This window comes from Ictalurus furcatus, chromosome 2 (assembly GCF_023375685.1).
Source record: "Ictalurus furcatus strain D&B chromosome 2, Billie_1.0, whole genome shotgun sequence".
NCBI classification, from domain to species: domain Eukaryota; kingdom Metazoa; phylum Chordata; class Actinopteri; order Siluriformes; family Ictaluridae; genus Ictalurus; species Ictalurus furcatus.
Genome location: NC_071256.1, coordinates 32,762,509 through 32,780,729, shown reverse-complemented (window position 1 = coordinate 32,780,729; position 18,221 = coordinate 32,762,509). Strand labels below are relative to the sequence as shown.

The window sequence follows — 18,221 nt, the reverse complement described above, 5'->3', positions numbered from 1 at the left end:
AGAGCAAATTTAAAAACACACAGTACACACTTTAACCTCTTTTTCCAGTGTTGTGCAAAACAGTTACCGCAGCTTTAATGTTGCCTTACTGTTAGGTTTATTTTTCTTGTTCTGCTAAAATCAAGACGAGAAAGTACCTAATTAAAATTTTTTTTAATTTTTTTTAAAAAAACAGGAGCTGATGCATCAGATCATTTTTATTTAAATAATAATTTTAAAAAAAAATTAAAAAAGTACAGTATTTGTTCTTGTGAGAGCTTTTTTTTTTTTTTTTTTTTTTTTTTAAATCAAATATCTATTTTAATTTTTAATTTTATCCATTGACCAAGACATCATCCTGGGCATGTTCTCTAAACCGAGCTGACACTGCAGGAAGGAGTAAAAAGTCACCGGGTCGGCTGAAAAAGTCAGACGTTTCTTTTTAAATGTTTAAATGTAGTCACTTGGATGACGTGCAGTGTATCGAGAGAGAGAGAGAGAGAGAGAGAGAGGAATGAAAATAAAACGTCGTAAAGCTCGTACCGCTCCGGGATCTGTTCTGCTATGTGAGAAATGAAATACTCAGGAGCTGTGCTGTTATGGGAAAATAATCAACAGCAGGACGGTGTGATGTAACCTGATTAGAACAACACCAGAGGTGTCCAGTATTTAAAGAAATAATACGTCTTATCGCTCGTATACAACGACAATTGGCCGATTATTACATCCGGACGCGCGCGACGCGTTGTACTTACGATCCGTCTATAGTTACGTTTAATGTCGTAGAAGGTCCATGAATGGACTTCATCGGTGATGGTGTAACAGCTGTAAGCAGTACGCGTTCTTCCACCAAACGCTCTCTTGAACTTAAGCTCGTCATGTTACCAAGAAACCGCGAAACCCTCAGTCACGTGTTGGAGGAAAAAAAAAATCTGTTTAATCCAGACATATTTTGCTTGATTGGGAAAGAGGTCAGAGTTCAGGGACCTGGTCAGTGATAAGAGGGAAGCAGCTGACCCAAGAGGTGAGGGGGAGGGGGGAGGGGGTACGACAAAAAACAGTGCAGGCGTTTCTGCTGATTTCAGCTGCTTTATGTCAAATAAAATTAGAGCTGTAAGCAGGTGTGTGTGTGTGTGTGTGTGTGTGTGTTGCTACTGTTGCAGATCTGCTTTTCACTTCTGTCTTGAGATGAATTTGTAAATCTGTCTTGGCTGCTTTCTGCTTGTTATGCAGTTATTTCTCTCTCTATGTCTCTCTCTCTCTCATTCTCTGTCTCTCTCTCTCTCTCTCTGTGTCTGTCTCTCTCTCTCGGTCTCTCTGTATATCTCTCTCTCTGTCTCTCTCTCTCGCTGTGTCTGTCTCTCTCTCTCTGTGTCTGTCTCTCTCTCTCTCGTTCTCTGTCTCTCTCTCTCTGTGTGTCTCTGTATATCTCTCTCTATGTCTATCTCTCTCTCTCTCTCTGTGTCTGTCTCTCTCTCTCGTTCTGTCTCTCTCTCTCGCTCTCTGTCTCTCTCTCGCTCTCTGTCTCTCTCTCTCTGTATATCTCTCTCTATGTCTATCTCTCTCTCGTTCTCTGTCTCTCTCTCTCTCTGTGTCTGTCTCTCTCTCTGTGTCTCTGTCTATCTCTCTCTCGTTCTCTCTCTCTCGTTCTCTGTCTATCTCTCTCTCTCTCTGTGTGTCTCTGTATATCTCTCTCTATGTCTATCTCTCTCTCGTTCTCTGTCTCTCTCTCTCTGTGTGTCTCTGTATATCTCTCTATGTCTATCTCTCTCTCGTTCTCTGTCTCTCTCTCTCTGTGTCTGTCTCTCTCTCTCTGTGTCTGTCTCTCTCTCTCGTTCTCTGTCTCTCTCTCTCTCTCTCTCTCTCTGTGTCTGTCTCTCTCTCTGTGTCTCTGTATATCTCTCTCTATGTCTATCTCGCTCTTGTTCTCTCTCTCTCTCTGTGTCTGTCTCTCTCTCTCTGTGTCTCTGTATATCTCTCTCTCGTTCTCTGTCTATCTCCCTCTCTCTGTCTCTCTCTCTCTCTCTTGTTCTCTGTCTAGCTCTCTCTCGCTGTCTCTCTCTCTCCTTCTCTGTGTCTCTCTCTCTGTCTCTCTCTCTCTCTCCTGCAGTATAAATCATTAGGCTGTAAAGCACTAGGAAGAGAAGTGGCTCTGTCCTGCTCAAGCTTATTAGTGGCTTACTGAGCAAAGCACATCCATTAAAGTACAGAGAGAGGCTGCGGGAGATAAAGATGAGGTGAAGACGTTTACTTTAACTTATCCGTCTACAAACACAAGAGCGTAAAAAGCTGAAATTCAGGAGCACAAATCAAGCTGTGGACATGTGGTGTGCTGTTAGGAGCACTGCCATTATTTACATGTCCAGAACACAGTGTGCTGTCGGTAGAGAAACTTGCACAACTGGCAGCCATACCCGAGTGCGAGTGCCACATTACACGTATCTTACTGTACAGCATGCTCCGGTTATGATCCATGCAACAGGCTGGAAATTGAAATTGGATTCGTAGAGGTGTACGTTGAATCATTCAAGAATGCCAGGAGACCGGGAGTGGGTATGCAGAGCTGTGACAAAGTATTTGTCCTGATTTCTTCTGTTTCATACGAAATAATCTTTAAACGAAATACAATATAAAACAAAGGCAACCTGAGTAAACGCACAATACAGGTTTTTATTTTTGTAAAAATCTTACTGAGGAAAAAAATAAACAAATAAAAATGCTATCCAACACATATGTGAAAAACTAATTGCCCCCTTAAACTTAAATCTGGTCGTGCTACCTTTAGCAGCAGTAACTGCAACCAGATGCTTCGGAAAACTGGAGATCGGTCTTTCACAATAGCTGCGTTTACACGGACAACAATAATCCACTCTTAACCTGATTAAGACCATACTTTGATTAAGAAACTACCATGTAAACAGCAATTTTTACTTACCTTAATCTAATTAAGGTCATACTCGAAGTACTAATGGAATTAAGACGTGTGGAGTATTCCTGTTTTAGTCGCATTATAGACAGACATGTACACACCTCAATCGCATTATGAACGTCGTGTGAGAGTTTTCAGCGCATTCTGCGACAGGACACGATCACACACGGCAGCGCTCAACATCTTACGGCGAACAAGAGAGCACGGCTGCGTCCCAAACCGCGTCCTTGCCGTCTATAGACTTGTAGTGGGGAAAAATACATGCATCTCGGCTACTATATAGACGGTAAGTACGCGGTTTGGGACGCAGCCCACGGCTTCAAGCAGCCGTCTATTAGCACGTACAGCATGGCAAATAATTAACTGCACTTAAAGTGTTCGTGAAAAATTAAATAAAAACACCCAAAACTGTATACGGTACCATAACGAAGACGGACTGTATGTCGATACGTGAAATTCTGGAGGGACGTCGGACGGCGTGGCGCGGTGGCGTAATGACGTGTGCTGTTAATCTAATTATGTTCTATAACATGTAAAATGGGAACATGAAAGGAATATTCTAAAAGCGACTCAAGTAAACACCTTAATCACAATATTATCTTATTCAGAATAAGGTCAATAATTAGATTACTGCTGTCCATGTAAACGTAGTCAATGTTTCGGTGGAATTTTGACCCACTCTTTTTGCTGCTTTCTAACTGCTTTAGTTCAGCCACACTGGAGGGTTTTCAAGCATGAACTGCCTGTTTAAGGTTCTGCCACAGCATCTCAATTGGTTCAAAGTCAGGACTTTGACTAGGCCACTCCAAAACTGTAATTTTGCTTTTGAATGAGCCATTCAGAGGTGGATTTACTCCTATGCTTTGGATCATTGCCTTGCTGCAGAATCCAGTTGCGCTTGAGTTTCAACTTACGGACTGAAGACTGGAGTGAAGATTCTCCTTTAGGATTTTCTGCTAGAGAGCAGAATTCATGTTTCTGATACATACAAGTAGCTGATTGGACACAATGTACTTTTGTACTATTTCTTCCCCGTTTACCTGGGGTAATGCAGTATTACCGTATTGCTGGCACTTTGTTAGCAGAACTGTGTTTTGTCATTTAATATAAAGGGAGGGGAGGGGAGCGGGAGCCAGAAAGGAACGGGGGAGGGGAAGAGAGAAACTCCCTCTCACCCGCACCACCGCCACCATGCTTCAATGTTGATCCAAATTTCCTGATAAAGTTTGGATCCAGTCTGTCTTTCGACGAAAAGAAGTTACATCATGGGTACAGGTATATTTGAGTCACTCGTCTATTGTTAGTTTTCGTCTAGATTCAGTTGCCATAGGAACAGCTTTTAGATGGTTAAAAATGCTGCTTGCTAAGATGAAAAGCTGAATACACGACTGCATGACGCATCTTATAGGTACAATAGTTGTTTTTTTTTTCCTCCATTTCTTAATTATACAAATAACCTTGAAACTATGCAGAACATGATAAAAAAAAATGCACAATAGTATTCATCCATCTTCTATACCGCTTTATCCTTTTCAGGGTCACGGGAGAGCTGGAGCCTATCCCAGGGAGCATCGGGCACGAGGCGGTGTACACCCTGGACAGGGTGCCAATCCATCGCAGGGCACAATCACATACACACTCACACACCCATTCATACTCTACGGACACTTTGGACACGCCAATCAGACTACCATGCATGTCTTTGGATTGGGGGAGGAAACCGGAGTACCCGGAGGAAACCCCCGCAGCACGGGGAGAACATGCAAACTCCACATACAGCGGGACTCGAACCCCAGACCTTGGAGGTGTGAGGTGAACGTGCTGACCACTGTCCTCTGATAAACAGCTACATTTAAACAGCGATATATGTATTTTTTCTTCAGCATATCGCCTATATTCATTTTAAAAGCCATGCATATTATTTGAATAAAAGAACCTACATTTTAAAAACTGATAAGTACTTACTCACGTCAAAATCTGTATGTCCTTCAAGTTGATATTTTTACCGGACACCGCGTCCGGCAGGATCTGAATTGGCCGATCGTGCAGAGTCGAATAGCATTGTTTACCGGCTAGCAGAAACCTTGTATGTGATAATGCGTGTGATGTTAGATCACAGCGTAAGATACGATCAACACTTCCTCTATACTGATTCCACCGTACAGATAAGTGAAAATGTGGAGAGCGGAGAGAGAGAAATACCAAAATAAAGTGTGATATGGATAGAAAATTGAGAGTGTATACTGTATGAGAGAGTGGATTTTAGTCAAGGTCACTTGCAAAAGACTTTGACACAAAACAAACATGGCTCATCTGATAAAGGGTAAACCCGGCAAACCCAGAACCTCTCTCTCTTTCACACACCCAAACACACACACACACACACACACGCGCGCGCACACACGCACTCGACAACGAGGAAGGATCATAGGGTGAAACGAGATAAGTCAGTAAGTCAGTTGGAGAGCAAAAAAGAACCATAGATACAAGCGTGTCACTTCCTCTGGGGAATTTCGCCATTAACTCAACGTTTCACAACCCTAACCCTAACCGTTCTTTGCTTTTACGTGCCTAAACGTAAAGGCCTCATGACAACTGTGATTTGATTCCTTTTGAAACAGGAAGTCAGAGTGATGCCGTGTTGAAATGCTTGACTCCAACAACAACCAGTGGCAACCACCAAACACCCACCAAATCTAAACAAACTTGACAGGAGCTTAGCTATCTAGCTAAATATGGAGAACGGAGAGGAGCTCAGCTGGAGCCTTTTTTCGACTAGAGATGATTTCACACTGCCGCTTTCACCCACGTCCGCTGACTTTAAAGAGGACGATATCCTAGAACAATGATTCTCAAACTTCTTGCAGCCACAGACCCCTTTAACTGCAACCCCAAAGCCCCTCCCCCTTCAGTCCATCCATCCATCTTCTATACCGCTTATCCTTTTTCTTCAGGGTCACGGCGGAACCTGGAGCCTATCCCAGGAAGCATCGGGCACAAGGCGGGGTACACCCTGGACACGGTGCCAATCCATCGCAGGGCACCCCTTCAGTCCAGATTCACTTAAATTTGTCAAATAATATTTCTATCGCCATATAGCTTTCTATTCCTGAGCTCTCCATAGATAGAGCACATAAGAGCCGAGTTGGTGCTTGGACCCCTAAATATAGTAATCGCTTGAATAATAGTGGGTTGTGACTTCCACCCCAAAAAAAAAAAACCACGCAAGTCCTCGCTGTGCTTCACAGACCCCTGTGGCTATGATTCACGGACCCCACTTTGAGAAGCGCTGTCGTAGACGATGAGACGCGGTGCGTTTTTGGAGTTATGGTGTACATGTTCGAGTCGAGGTTGACCAACGGCAGCGCTGATGGGGAAGCATCTGATGCGTCCGAGTGGTAGATAAAATGATATTACTGACTCGTACGGATGGAGAAGCTTCGGCGGCGTGTAAAGATGGAAGTGCGTTTTCGATCGGGCCGAGAGAGCGACATTCCGACAGGGAACAGCCCCGAGTTAGTAAAACGCTGCTCTGAAAAGTAGCCGCAGACTCCAAGAACACGGTGTAAGTAGTTCCATCGTATCCACTGATCAGTTCAGCATTACATCCAATCAAACAGGACTTGTAAATGTCCATGCACACCATACAACTATCCATGATGGTGCTTTTACTATCTTTTAGGGTACGAACTTCACTGTTCTGGACTTCATTTGCCTAAAACCTCTCAGTATAACAAACATGATACAGATAGAGTGTCCAAAGCAACTAATGTTTCAAAGAGGACCAGAAACCAAAACCCTTTTTACTGAGACTTGGAAAGCTGACAGATAAAGGCTGTAACTGCTGCAGGACTCCTTGTCCAGAATCACATGCGGTTTCTCAGTATAAACGGCTGCTTTTGGCTTTTTCACACTTGGCCCGAATATACAATGTACAAGTCCGCACCCAGGACAGAGTCCGGGTTTGTTCAGGGGGTGGGGCTTCTACGTGACCACAGGTTTGCTTTCACGGAGAAGAATTCCATCCAACCCGTGGCTTGATTGCGCAATTCCATACGCCACGTTTGAGCACAAGGATTACCCAGTTTGCTGGATGGATGGCATGTTAGGGGAAGTGGTGGCTTGGCGGTTAAGGCTCTGGGTTACTGATCGGAAGGTCGGGGGTTCAAGCCCCAGCACTGCCAAGCTGCCACTGTTGGGCCCTTGAGCAAGGCCCTTAACCCTCTCTGCTCCAGGGGGCGCTGTATCATGGCTGACTCTGTGCTCTGACCCCAACTTCCTGACATGCTGGACTATGCGAAGAAAAGAATTTCACTGTGCATATGTATATCTGACCAATAAAGACTCATTATCATCATCATGTTACCGTGCAAGAACACCTAGAAACACGTAGCCGATCGAATATAAAAGACGATTTCAAGACTAAAGTGAATGAATTACAGTGCTCCAGTCCTCGAAATGTCTGGTTTTGTAGATCAAGAACCTGAACAACTCGTTCCTCTGTATTACAAAAGTATGAACAATACGTCATGTGACAAATGAAACCAATCAATTTACTCTGCATCACACCTCTGTGCGATTGTAGCTCAGGTGGTAGAGCGGGTTGTTCACTAATCGTAGGGTTGACGGTTCGATTCCCGGCCCTCGTGACTCCACATACCGAAGAGTCCTTGGGCAAGACACTGAACCCCAAGTTGCTCCCGATGGCAAGTTAGCGCCTTGCATGGCAGCTGTGCTACCATTGGTGTGCGAATGGGACACAGTGTAAAGCGCTTTGGATAAAAGTGCTATATAAGTGCAGACCATGTACCTGATGTGGTTGGTTCAAGAGAACCCCAGATCACGCTTTTCAAGAGGACCACGTATCGAATCTGCTGTTTGTGAGCATGACACCTAACGTGGCTGTGCTCACTCACCGATTAAGACTGATCAAAAGGTCATTAGTTCGCGTCCTGACGCGGACGAGCTGCCATCGGTCAGGCCCTGGAGTGAGGATCTTAACCCTCTCTGCTCCAGGATATCATGGCTGAGCCTGCGCTCTGACCCCAGATTATTAACAAGCTAAGCTATGCAAAGAAAAGCATCACACTGTGCTTGCATATGTGACAATAAAAATGCTATAAATATCCATCCATCCATCTTCTATACCGCGGGAACTTGGGGCGCACGTTAGGGGACACCCTGGACGGGGTGCTAACCCATCGCAGGTCACGAGCGCTAACTGAAACCGAGTCGGCTATAACAATAACGCACTTCACTACCCATACGTTCACGCATACGTTCCCTACATTTCTACGTACGTTCCCGACACGGTAGCGAACGTGAAAGCGTCAGCGCAACAAACAATATTTCATTTTCTCGATTCTATACGAATTAGGTTTGTCGCAGTAAAGCAACGAACCCAAACGGACTTGGACCGATTCTACGCCGTGTGTAGTACCAAGTTTTCCCCCCACAATTAGTGTTCCTACCTGCAAATAGTCCTCGTTTATTTTTCAATTCGACATGGAGAAATGACAGAAAGACATGCAAACGTAGTATCATCTTATCCTTTCGCATACTGTGAATCGCAACGGAGGAAAACGAAGCTTGGAAGGAAGCGGCAGAGCTCGTCGGTGCCTCTGGTGAGTGTGCATAGCTCGTACAGTTAGCCTGCTTGACTAAGCGAAGTTAGAATGAAGCTTCGTCCATAATCAACGATCAGTATGAAACGGTTATATTTTTATATACTCTCATATTCAGTGCAACACACGACAAGCGAGGAGTGACACGAGGGTAACAAACCTGCCGTGAGACGGCAGGAAAGAGAATAAAGGTCATGCTTGGGTTTATTGGTACGAACACTTTGCACAATCATCACACTATTGTAGCTTACCATTTTAAATAAAGCTTGGCGTGCACAGAAGGTGTGCTGTGACTGGATCTCTGTGGAGTTACACGCCACTCGTGCACGCACACAAAGCAAAAAAATGTAGAAAATATATACCTGGTGTATAAAAGCAGAACAGCGGTCACGTCTTTCTGAGCGACAACATTTCAAGAGGAAGAATATCTGATCTGTCAGGAGAGTGACTAAAATTCTGAACTGGCCTTCAGAAAAAGAGTGTGATGCAGGTCATCGTGTCGCTAAACACGTTAATCTCTCTCTCTCTCACTCTCTCCCACTCTGCCACTCTCACTCTCTCCCTCTCTCTCTCTGCCACCCTCCCTCTCCCCTCTTTCTCTGCCACTCTCTCTCTCCCTCTCCCCTCTCTCTGCCACTCTCTCTCTCCCTCTCCCCTCTCTCTCTCTCTCTGCCACTCTCTCTCTCCCCTCTCTCTCTCTCTCTCTCTGCCACTCTCTCTCTCTCTGCCACTCTCTCTCTCCCCTCTCTCTCTCTCTGCCACTCTCTCTCTCCCCTCTCTCTCTCTCTCTCTGTGCCACTCTCTCTCTCCCCTCTCTCTCTCTCTGCCACTCGCTCTCTCCCCTCTCTCTCTCTCTCTGCCACTCTCCCTCTCCCCTGTCTCTCTCTGCCACTCTCTCTCTCCCTCTCCCCCTCTCTCTCTGCCACTCACTCTCTCCCTCTCTCTCCCACTCTGCCACTCTCTCTATGCCACTCTCCCACTCCCCTCTCTCTCGCTCTACCACTCTCCCCTCTCTCTCTGCCACTCACTCTCTCCCTCTCTCTCTCTGCCACTCTCCCTCTCCCCTCTCTGCCACTCACTCTCTCCCTCTCTCTCCCACTCTCTCTATGCCACTCTCCCACTCCCCTCTCTCTCGCTCTACCACTCCCCTCTCTCTCTCTGCCACTCTCTCCCTCTCTCCCACTCCCCTCTCTCTCTCCCCCACTCTCCTCTCTCTACCACTCCCCTCTCTCTCTCTCCCCCACTCTCCTCTCTCTGCCACTCTCCCACTCCCCTCTCTCTCCCTCTACCACTCTCCCTCTCTCTCTCTGCCACTCTCCCTCTCCCCTCTCTGCCACTCACTCTCTCCCTCTCTCTCCCACTCTCTCTATGCCACTCTCCCACTCCCCTCTCTCTCGCTCTACCACTCCCCTCTCTCTCTCCCACTCCCCTCTCTCTCTCCCCCACTCTCCTCTCTCTACCACTCCCCTCTCTCTCTCTCCCCCACTCTCCTCTCTCTGCCACTCTCCCACTCCCCTCTCTCTCCCTCCCTCTCTGCCACTCTCCCACTCTCTCTCTCCCCCACTCTCCTCTCTCTACCACTCCCCTCTCTCTCTCTCCCCCACTCTCCTCTCTCTACCACTCCCCTCTCTCTCTCTCTGCCACTCTCCTCTCTCTCCCTCTCTACCACTCCCCTCTCTCTCTCTGCCACTCTCCCACTCCCCTCTCTCTCCCTCCCTCTCTGCCACTCTCCCACTCCCCCTCTCTCTCTCTCCCCTCTCCCTCTCTGCCACTCTCCCACTCCCCCTCCCTCTCTCTCCCCTGTCCCTCTCTGCCACTCTCTCCCTCTCTGCCACTCTCTCTCTCTCTCTCCCACTCCCCCCCTCTCTCTCTCCTCTCTCTCCCACTCCCCCCTCTCTCTCTCTCCTCTCTCTCCCTCTCTACCACTCCCATCTCTCTCTCTGCCACTCTCCCACTCCCCTCCCTCTCTGCCACTCTCCCACTCCCCTCCCTCTCTCTCCCCTGTCCCTCTCTGCCACTCTCTCCCTCTCTGCCACTCTCTCTCTCTCTCCCCCACTCCCCCCTCTCTCTCTCCCCCACTCCCCCCCTCTCTCTCTCTCCCACTCCCCCCCTCTCTCCCTCCTCTCTCTCCCACTCCCCCCCTCTCTCTCTCTCCTCTCTCTCCCTCTCTACCACTCCCATCTCTCTCTCTGCCACTCTCCCACTCCCCTCCCTCTCTGCCACTCTCCCACTCCCCTCCCTCTCCCTCTCTACCACTCCCATCTCTCTCTCTGCCACTCTCCCACTCCCCTCCCTCTCTGCCACTCTCCCACTCCCCTCCCTCTCTCTCCCCTGTCCCTCTCTGCCACTCTCTCCCTCTCTGCCACTCTCTCTCTCTCTCTCTCCCACTCCCCCCCTCTCTCTCTCCCCCACTCCCCCCCTCTCTCTCTCCTCTCTCTCCCACTCCCCCCCTCTCTCTCTCTCCTCTCTCTCCCTCTCTACCACTCCCCTCTCTCTCTCTGCCACTCCCCCCCTCTCTCTCTCTCCTCTCTCTCCCTCTCTACCACTCCCCTCTCTCTCTCTGCCACTCTCCCACTCCCCTCCCTCTCTGCCACTCTCCCACTCCCCTCCCTCTCTCTCCCCTCTCCCTCTCTGCCACTCTCTCTCTCTCTCCCACTCCCTCTCTGCCACTCTCTCTCTCTCTCTCCCACTCCCTCTCTCTTGAAGCTACAGGACTTCATGCAGAGAACAGAGCAGCTTCCTATTGGGAAACAGCTGCTCACACACACACACACACACACACACACACTCAGTCCATATAAACAGAAATTTACCTTCAGGTTGAGTACACAGACACCGCCACCCCACTGACCATCCCCCCGCCCCCTGGCTCTCCAGCCCTGCCCATCCCCCTGACCAAATGACCAAATGGTAAAAAGTCCCTACTTGTTACAGAGAATTTCTTTTACGAACACAGATAGGAAGCTGCTGATTTAATTATATAACTGCTATACTTGTTAATGGTAATATTATCACTGATTGTTTATCTTGTTTGCTTGTTTATTTTACAAACACAGCGGAAGCTGCTGATCTGATGTTAGAATTTTGTACAGATTGTACAACTGTAAAGTTACTATTTCTACAGCTGCATTTATTTATTTATTTGGTTGGTTGGTTTTACTAATTCATAAAGCAAATTCATTCAAATGCACTGTGTCAAATATTGTTCATTGTAAACGTTACTGTTATTTATTTCTTTGTTCATTCGTTCGTTTGATTCTTGTAAACAGACCGGAAGCAGATGAGCCGATGTTAGAATTTTGTACTTTTTTAAATTTCTTTTCTTTTTTCTTTTTTTTTTTTTTTATACAGATTATTTACTTATTTATTTATTACTTATAATATTTACCACAGCTGATATGGTGTTTTCATGGACTTATTTTAGGGAGTTAAAATCCTTACATTTGTAAAATGTTGACGTTTCAGTATTAAATTTTTTCGTTTTTTTAAACGTTACATAAAAAGTATAATTTTTCAGGTTTGTATTTAATTAATTAATTAATGAATTGATTGATTGATTGATTTTTTTAAAAAAGGCAGCATGACTGTTTTGCGAAGTGTTATTCGTTCTGTGCATCACAGAAATGTCTTCAAACATCGTGATGTGTAAACCTCATCGTTAACTCTGGCGCTCGGCAGCTTGTGCGGAATTGTCGCGTAAACTCGGAGGGTTATTTCGCAGACACGGCTGAGAGGAATTCGCTGACGATCGCTGTGGAGGTTCTCGACCGAGAAACCCTAAGCTCAGTAGCTTGATGTGTGTGAGGGATCCGAGCGTAGAGCAGGCATGTGGAGACGCACGCAGCTTCGGTGTGACTCTAGATGAAATACGATCGGGAGTATTTATGGTTATGGTTTTCACTGAGGTGTCACCCTTGACCTCTTCTTGTACGGATCCCCTTCCAAAGCTCACGCATTCTTTATTTCTCATACCATGAGCTGGACAACCGATTAGTGCCAGCTTGGCGGCGCTTCCCCTCGCAGCTGCAAGAAGGATACGAGACTGATCCATCCATCCACCTTCTATACCGCTTTATCCTTTCAGGGTCACGGGGGAACCTGGAGCCTATCCCAGGGAGCATCGGGCACAAGGCGGGGTACACCCTGGACAGGGTGCCAATCCATCGCAGGGCACAATCACATACACTACGGACACTTCAGACACGCCAATCAGCCTACCATGCATGTCTTCGGACTGGGGGAGGAAACCGGAGTACCCGGAGGAAACCCCCGCAGCACGGGGAGAACACGTAAACTCCGCACACACAGGGCCACGGTGGGAGATACGAGACTGATACGAGAGGCAAAAGAAAGAGAGAACTTTAAAATATGCTCAAACACCAAACCAGACAAACCATGCGCTCGGACACAAGACACTGATTGGCTCTAGGTTCTGACACGTGTTTTGCTTCACAGAGACAAATCTGTCCGTTTTCTCTGCAAGAAAAACAACAACAGGTAGTGATTAGTAACTCATAAAGAACCTCAAAGAAGAGATGACCCTTCAGGTGTCTTCTTAACACCGTCGCAACGTTACGCCTACTAATCCCGAACACGCGAGGTGCAAACCCCGAGCCGTAGCCGGTTGTCCCAGGGCCTCCAGTGTCTTAACAGAGATGACGGGAAACATTCACACTGTGTACTTGGCCTTCTAATGTTTAGGTTCAAGCTTCTGTGGGACAAATATATATATATCTTCCACTTCAGCCTTAAAAAAACCCCCAACATGTCTCATGTTTCATTTGCGGTGTTTAAATACCCAAGTGACAAACGAGGCTTCGTAGCCATCTAGCCACTATCGGGGAAAAAACCCCCCCAAGAAAACAGAAACTCTGACCACAGAGACCCTCTAGCGTCAACCTCAGGTCTTAAAAACCTTCCGAGTGACTCATCTGTGTCTGTGAAGAGTGAGAACCGGTAAACACAACTGCACACATGCGATATAACGTCACCGGACTACCGTGAAATTTGCTTGCACCCTTTTGTTTGTTTATTCTGTTGCACTGACAGGATCTCAAATCGTGTGTGGTCTACAGTTTGACGCCTACAACAATCCTGCCCCGGCATCACTCCTCCAGTATGTGCTCTCGCTCTCTCCCTCACACACACACCAAATGAGAGCTAAATAAAGCAGTCTGAAAGCAGTAAACACAGTGTTGGGTGCATGCTTGATTATTTTAGGTACAATGTGGTTTCTTTTTGCTGAATGCTGACTCAAGACTCACACAAATCTCAATATCCAGGGCCGTCGATTATATAACGCGCCGCGTTTCATCAGGGTTCTTTTTTTGTCTACGGCATTTTAAGAATTTTGTATTTTGAGACGTTTACCGCAAAAAGTTTGCCTTGAAGTAACACAGCGAACAAGCTGCCACAGGCACTTCGGTACAGTTCGTCTGGCACCGAAACACAAACCCAACCAAGCATTGCGATCTTAGATCAGGAATTAAGACCAAGAATTGAGAGCTTCGAACAAATCTGTAGCCACCAGATATCTTCAGGATGTGCGAGTGAGTTCTGTGTCATTTTGTCTTTTTTTTTTAAAACGTTTAATCTATAGCAATTCGCTATGTTGTTTGTTCATCACTATACGACGTTACTGCTGAGCTCCTGAATCTGATTGGTCAGAAGGTGCTGATTAATTTTCTACAATTTGCAGCGCTTCTAATATTCGTCAGAGAGAGAGAGAGAGAGAGAGAGAGAGAAAGAGAGAGAAAGAGCGAAAGAAAGAGAGTGAGAGGGGGAGAGAGAGAAAGAAAGAGAGGGAGAGAGAGAGAGAGAAAGAGAGAAAGAAAGAGAAAGAGAGAGAGAAAGAAAGAGAGTGAGGGGGGAGAGAGAGAGAAAGAGAGAGAGGGAGAGAGAAAGAAAGAGAAAGAGAGAGAGGGAGAGAAAGAGAGGGATGGACAGAGAGAAAGAGAGAAAGAAAGAGAAAGAGAGAGGGAGAGAAAGAGAGGGATGGAGAGAGAGAAAGAGAAAGAGAGAAAGAAAGAGAAAGAGAGAGAGAGAGAGAAAGCGAAAGAGAAAGAAAGAGAGAGAGTGAGACGGATGGAGAGAGAGAAAGAGAGAGAAAGAAAGAGAGAGAGGGAGAGAAAGAGAGAGAAAGAGAAAGAAAGAGAGAGAGAAAGAGAGAAAGAAAGAGAAAGAGAGAGAGAGGGATGGAGAAAGAGAGAAAGAAAGAGAGGGAGAGAGAGAGAAAGAGAAAGAGAGAAAGAAAGAGAGAGAGAGAGTGAGTGAGAGGGATGGAGAGAGAGAAAGAGAGAGAGGGAGAGAGAGAAAGAAAGAGAAAGAGAGAGGGAGAGAAAGAGTGAGAGGGATGAAGAGAGAGAGAGGGAGAGAGAGAGAGAGATGTTCCAGATGAGTATTTTTCTAGATGTTTGGAAGAAACACAACACTCACATGTAGAACAAATAAGGCAGACCGATCTTTAAGTCTTCCAGACATGCAGGTTCTCTGTTTGATGATGTTTTGCAAAACCATATCGCCTCTACATTATCTAGCAACACAACTTCACTATGATCTCCCGTCCATATTTGTTGTCCAGCCCAGGTGCTTTTGTCTTTGTGGAATCAAGCTTCTGCACTTGTGTAACGCTCGTGACCGCTGAGACTGACCAGGTCATCAGACAACATGCAACAGGTTTGACAACAAATGCATCAGCGTCAGAGGTAAGAATCTCACTCTGTTAAACTGCACCCATTATGGTTTTCCAAATATTACCTTTCATGTAGTGTGTTATAGAGCTGTTTGTGAATGTAAAAAGTCTGCAAAGTTTCAAAAATCAAACGGAGTTATCGACTCCCAAAAGAAGGAATCGATTCTGAACAGCCGAAACGAGTCGTCGGTGATTCCAGACTTTACTTCCTGCACTAACCGACGTAGGTTTGTAACAAAAAGCCCCGCCTCTGATCTTCATCACCCGCTCGCTGACAGACGGAGCTGAAACTCGTTATGGTAGTGGGCGTTTCCTTTTTGAAACACACTGACAGCAGTAGACCAATCAGAACAGACTGGGATGTCTGACCAATCAGAGCAGAGTACGCTCTCTGAAAGGAGGAGTTTAGAACGAATCATTTAGAACGGATCATTTAACGAGTCGTTTGTGACTCTGGGGGAAAAAGGTAATGCTGCAGTTTAAATTAGGAGCACGTTAAAGTGTTTTTGGACCTTGGATGAATGTAAATCTATAGCATGAGACCTTTAACACAAAATTCGGCACATTTCAAAACTATAATAGGTGCGCTTTAAATAATCCTATGGATGTCAAAGAAACCAGCACAGCAGTCAGTGAACTGGTCAAAACTGATAAAGACTGATAACCTCTCCAGTTACACTCAACCATGGCCTTTGTGTCTGGAGGTCATGCTCGTGGCCACAGATATGCGCACAAAATTACCCAACATGCTGAGCAGAAGCTGGGAATGATCTCCAAGATCTCCTGAATCAACGGTTGTTGAACTGGTGTCTGTGATGTATATCCAGGGGGTCTCTGACTGTACTGCTGTTTTAAAATCACATGATGCTGTTGGAGATTACCATCAATGAATATCAAGGTCATTATGGTTAGCATTTGGGTATGTTAGCATGTTTCTGTATAAATGCTGGGATTATGAATCCTTCGTAATGTGCGTGTACTAATATCGATGTCGTCTACGCTGCTCAGTGACGTTCAGATCTCACTGTGGAAGAAAAATTTGGGTTTTTTTCTGTCAACTGTGACTTTTGGCTAAATGCACTGGTGGCCATGTGGGTTATCTCATAAAAACAAGTTCAATTATGTTGTTTTTGAGACATTTATCGCAAAATGAGACTTTTTCACAAGTTGTTTTCTCGCAATAACAAAGTTTTCTCGTAATAATAACGTTTTCTCCTCGTAATAACGAGATGTTTTCTCCCCGTAATAACGAAATGTTTTCTCGTAGTAACGAGATGTTTTCTCCTCGTAGTAACAAAATGTTTTCTCGTAATAACGAGATGTTTCCTCCTCGTAGTAACGAGATGTTTCCTCCTCGTAGTAACGAGATGTTTTCTCGTAATAACGAGATGTTTCCTCCTCGTAGTCACGAGATGTTTCCTCCTCGTAGTCACGAGATGTTTCCTCCTCGTAGTCACGAGATGTTTCCTCCTCGTAATAACGATATGTTTTCTCCTTTTCTCCAGTTCATTTCTTGTAATAACGAGATGCTGATGGGGATTCTTTTGTTTGTTTGTCTGTTTGTTTGCATGGCGCGCATGGTTAATGAGTGTATTCTCGGAACCAGGTCCCTGGATTAAACCCATGTGAAAACCCCTGATCCAGACAGCATCTAAACACAGTACAGAGCGCGTCTTACACACTTCACTGAAACTGAAAGTAGACCAAGTCGGCAGGTTCACCCTGAAACACACTTTAAACCAAAGAAAAACAGGCAGAGATGTTAGGTTATCTAATCTGAAATCCGGTCACAGCCCTGTCACCTCAGCAGCGCCGCTCGCGCAACCTGATCCGCTGAATAACGGTTTAAACGGCTAAAAACAAACAAGTGCTGAACTAGCATTACAGACTAACAGCACGCGCGACGCTTCTTGTCAGTCAGTCAGTCAGTCAGTCACAAGACGCCTTTTTTTTTTTTTTTTTTTTTAATCTTTCACGACACCCACACACATCTTCGTGGTCTTATTTAGAAACAGAAACACATCCATCAGACGTTTATTTATTTGTCGCGTATCTGTTTGTGAACTTTCTAATCTGAATGAGCGAGCGAGCGCACGCGCGTGGCTAATCACCATTGCTAAACTTTAGCCTTGTTTTTAAACCAAGTGACAAGTGTCGTAATTCCAGCTAACGTCACTTCAGAATGGAGTAACTCGGACCGTTACGAAAGTTCATTTCTGCGGGCTTGGGCTGTACATTTTAAAAACGTCGGACAATCATTTATTTTAATTAATTTATTTATTTATTTATTTATTTTTAAAGATATATTAAATTAAAAAAACAAAACGTCACTAATAAATTACGCTGCTATTCTGGTCGGAATGTGGGATAGGAATGCAGCTCGCGAGGCTTCGTTCCAAACCGCATACTAACCTACTAAACAGTCATCACTACTTAGCGACCACCGCTAACTGTACCGTCCCCGTGTGTACACTGTTTAGTGCGGTAGTACGGATTGAGACACAGCCAGCCCTACATACAACTGAGTGGAGCTGGAGCGTCTCTGAGTGTCTGTTAATCCAATAAATTGTGTCAGAAGCTTTGAGAAAACACCAGATAACCCTATCATTCCACTTTATTAAAACAATATCCGATATTAATGGGAGAAAAATGATGATGATGATGATGATGATGATGATGTCGACTCAGCTGTAAAGTTAATATCACAAACAGATATTACCCAAGTGTCAGAAAGCTCGCGAGACGCGCGCACGCGCGCACACACACACGGTTTGGACAGTTAGTTTGTTTACGAAGCGGCTGTACAAAAATAACGAAGAAAAGCGTTGAAGACGAGCTAGAAGGGCAGGAGAGGAGGAGACTTACCTCGGCAGGGTGGTGAACTGCGCTGTCGAGTCGCATAAAAGTGCAGCAGGAAGCTCCGGTTAATATCTACAGAGAGAAGAGAAGAGAAGGGCGAGGAAAGAACCCGAGCTGCCCGTGTGTCCGCTTCCACCAG

The 18,221-nt window shown here is 45.8% G+C and overlaps 1 protein-coding gene across 1 annotated transcript in view; it reads right to left on the bottom strand.

The window, feature by feature from the left end:
- The window catches only part of stat5a (signal transducer and activator of transcription 5a), a 103,038-nt gene extending 84,817 nt beyond the window's left edge, over positions 1–18,221 (bottom strand). Inside the window, exon 1 of the mRNA XM_053615314.1 lies at positions 18,089–18,221. The gene's annotated coding sequence lies outside the window, so the exon portion shown is untranslated. The remainder of the gene's footprint in view (positions 1–18,088) is intronic.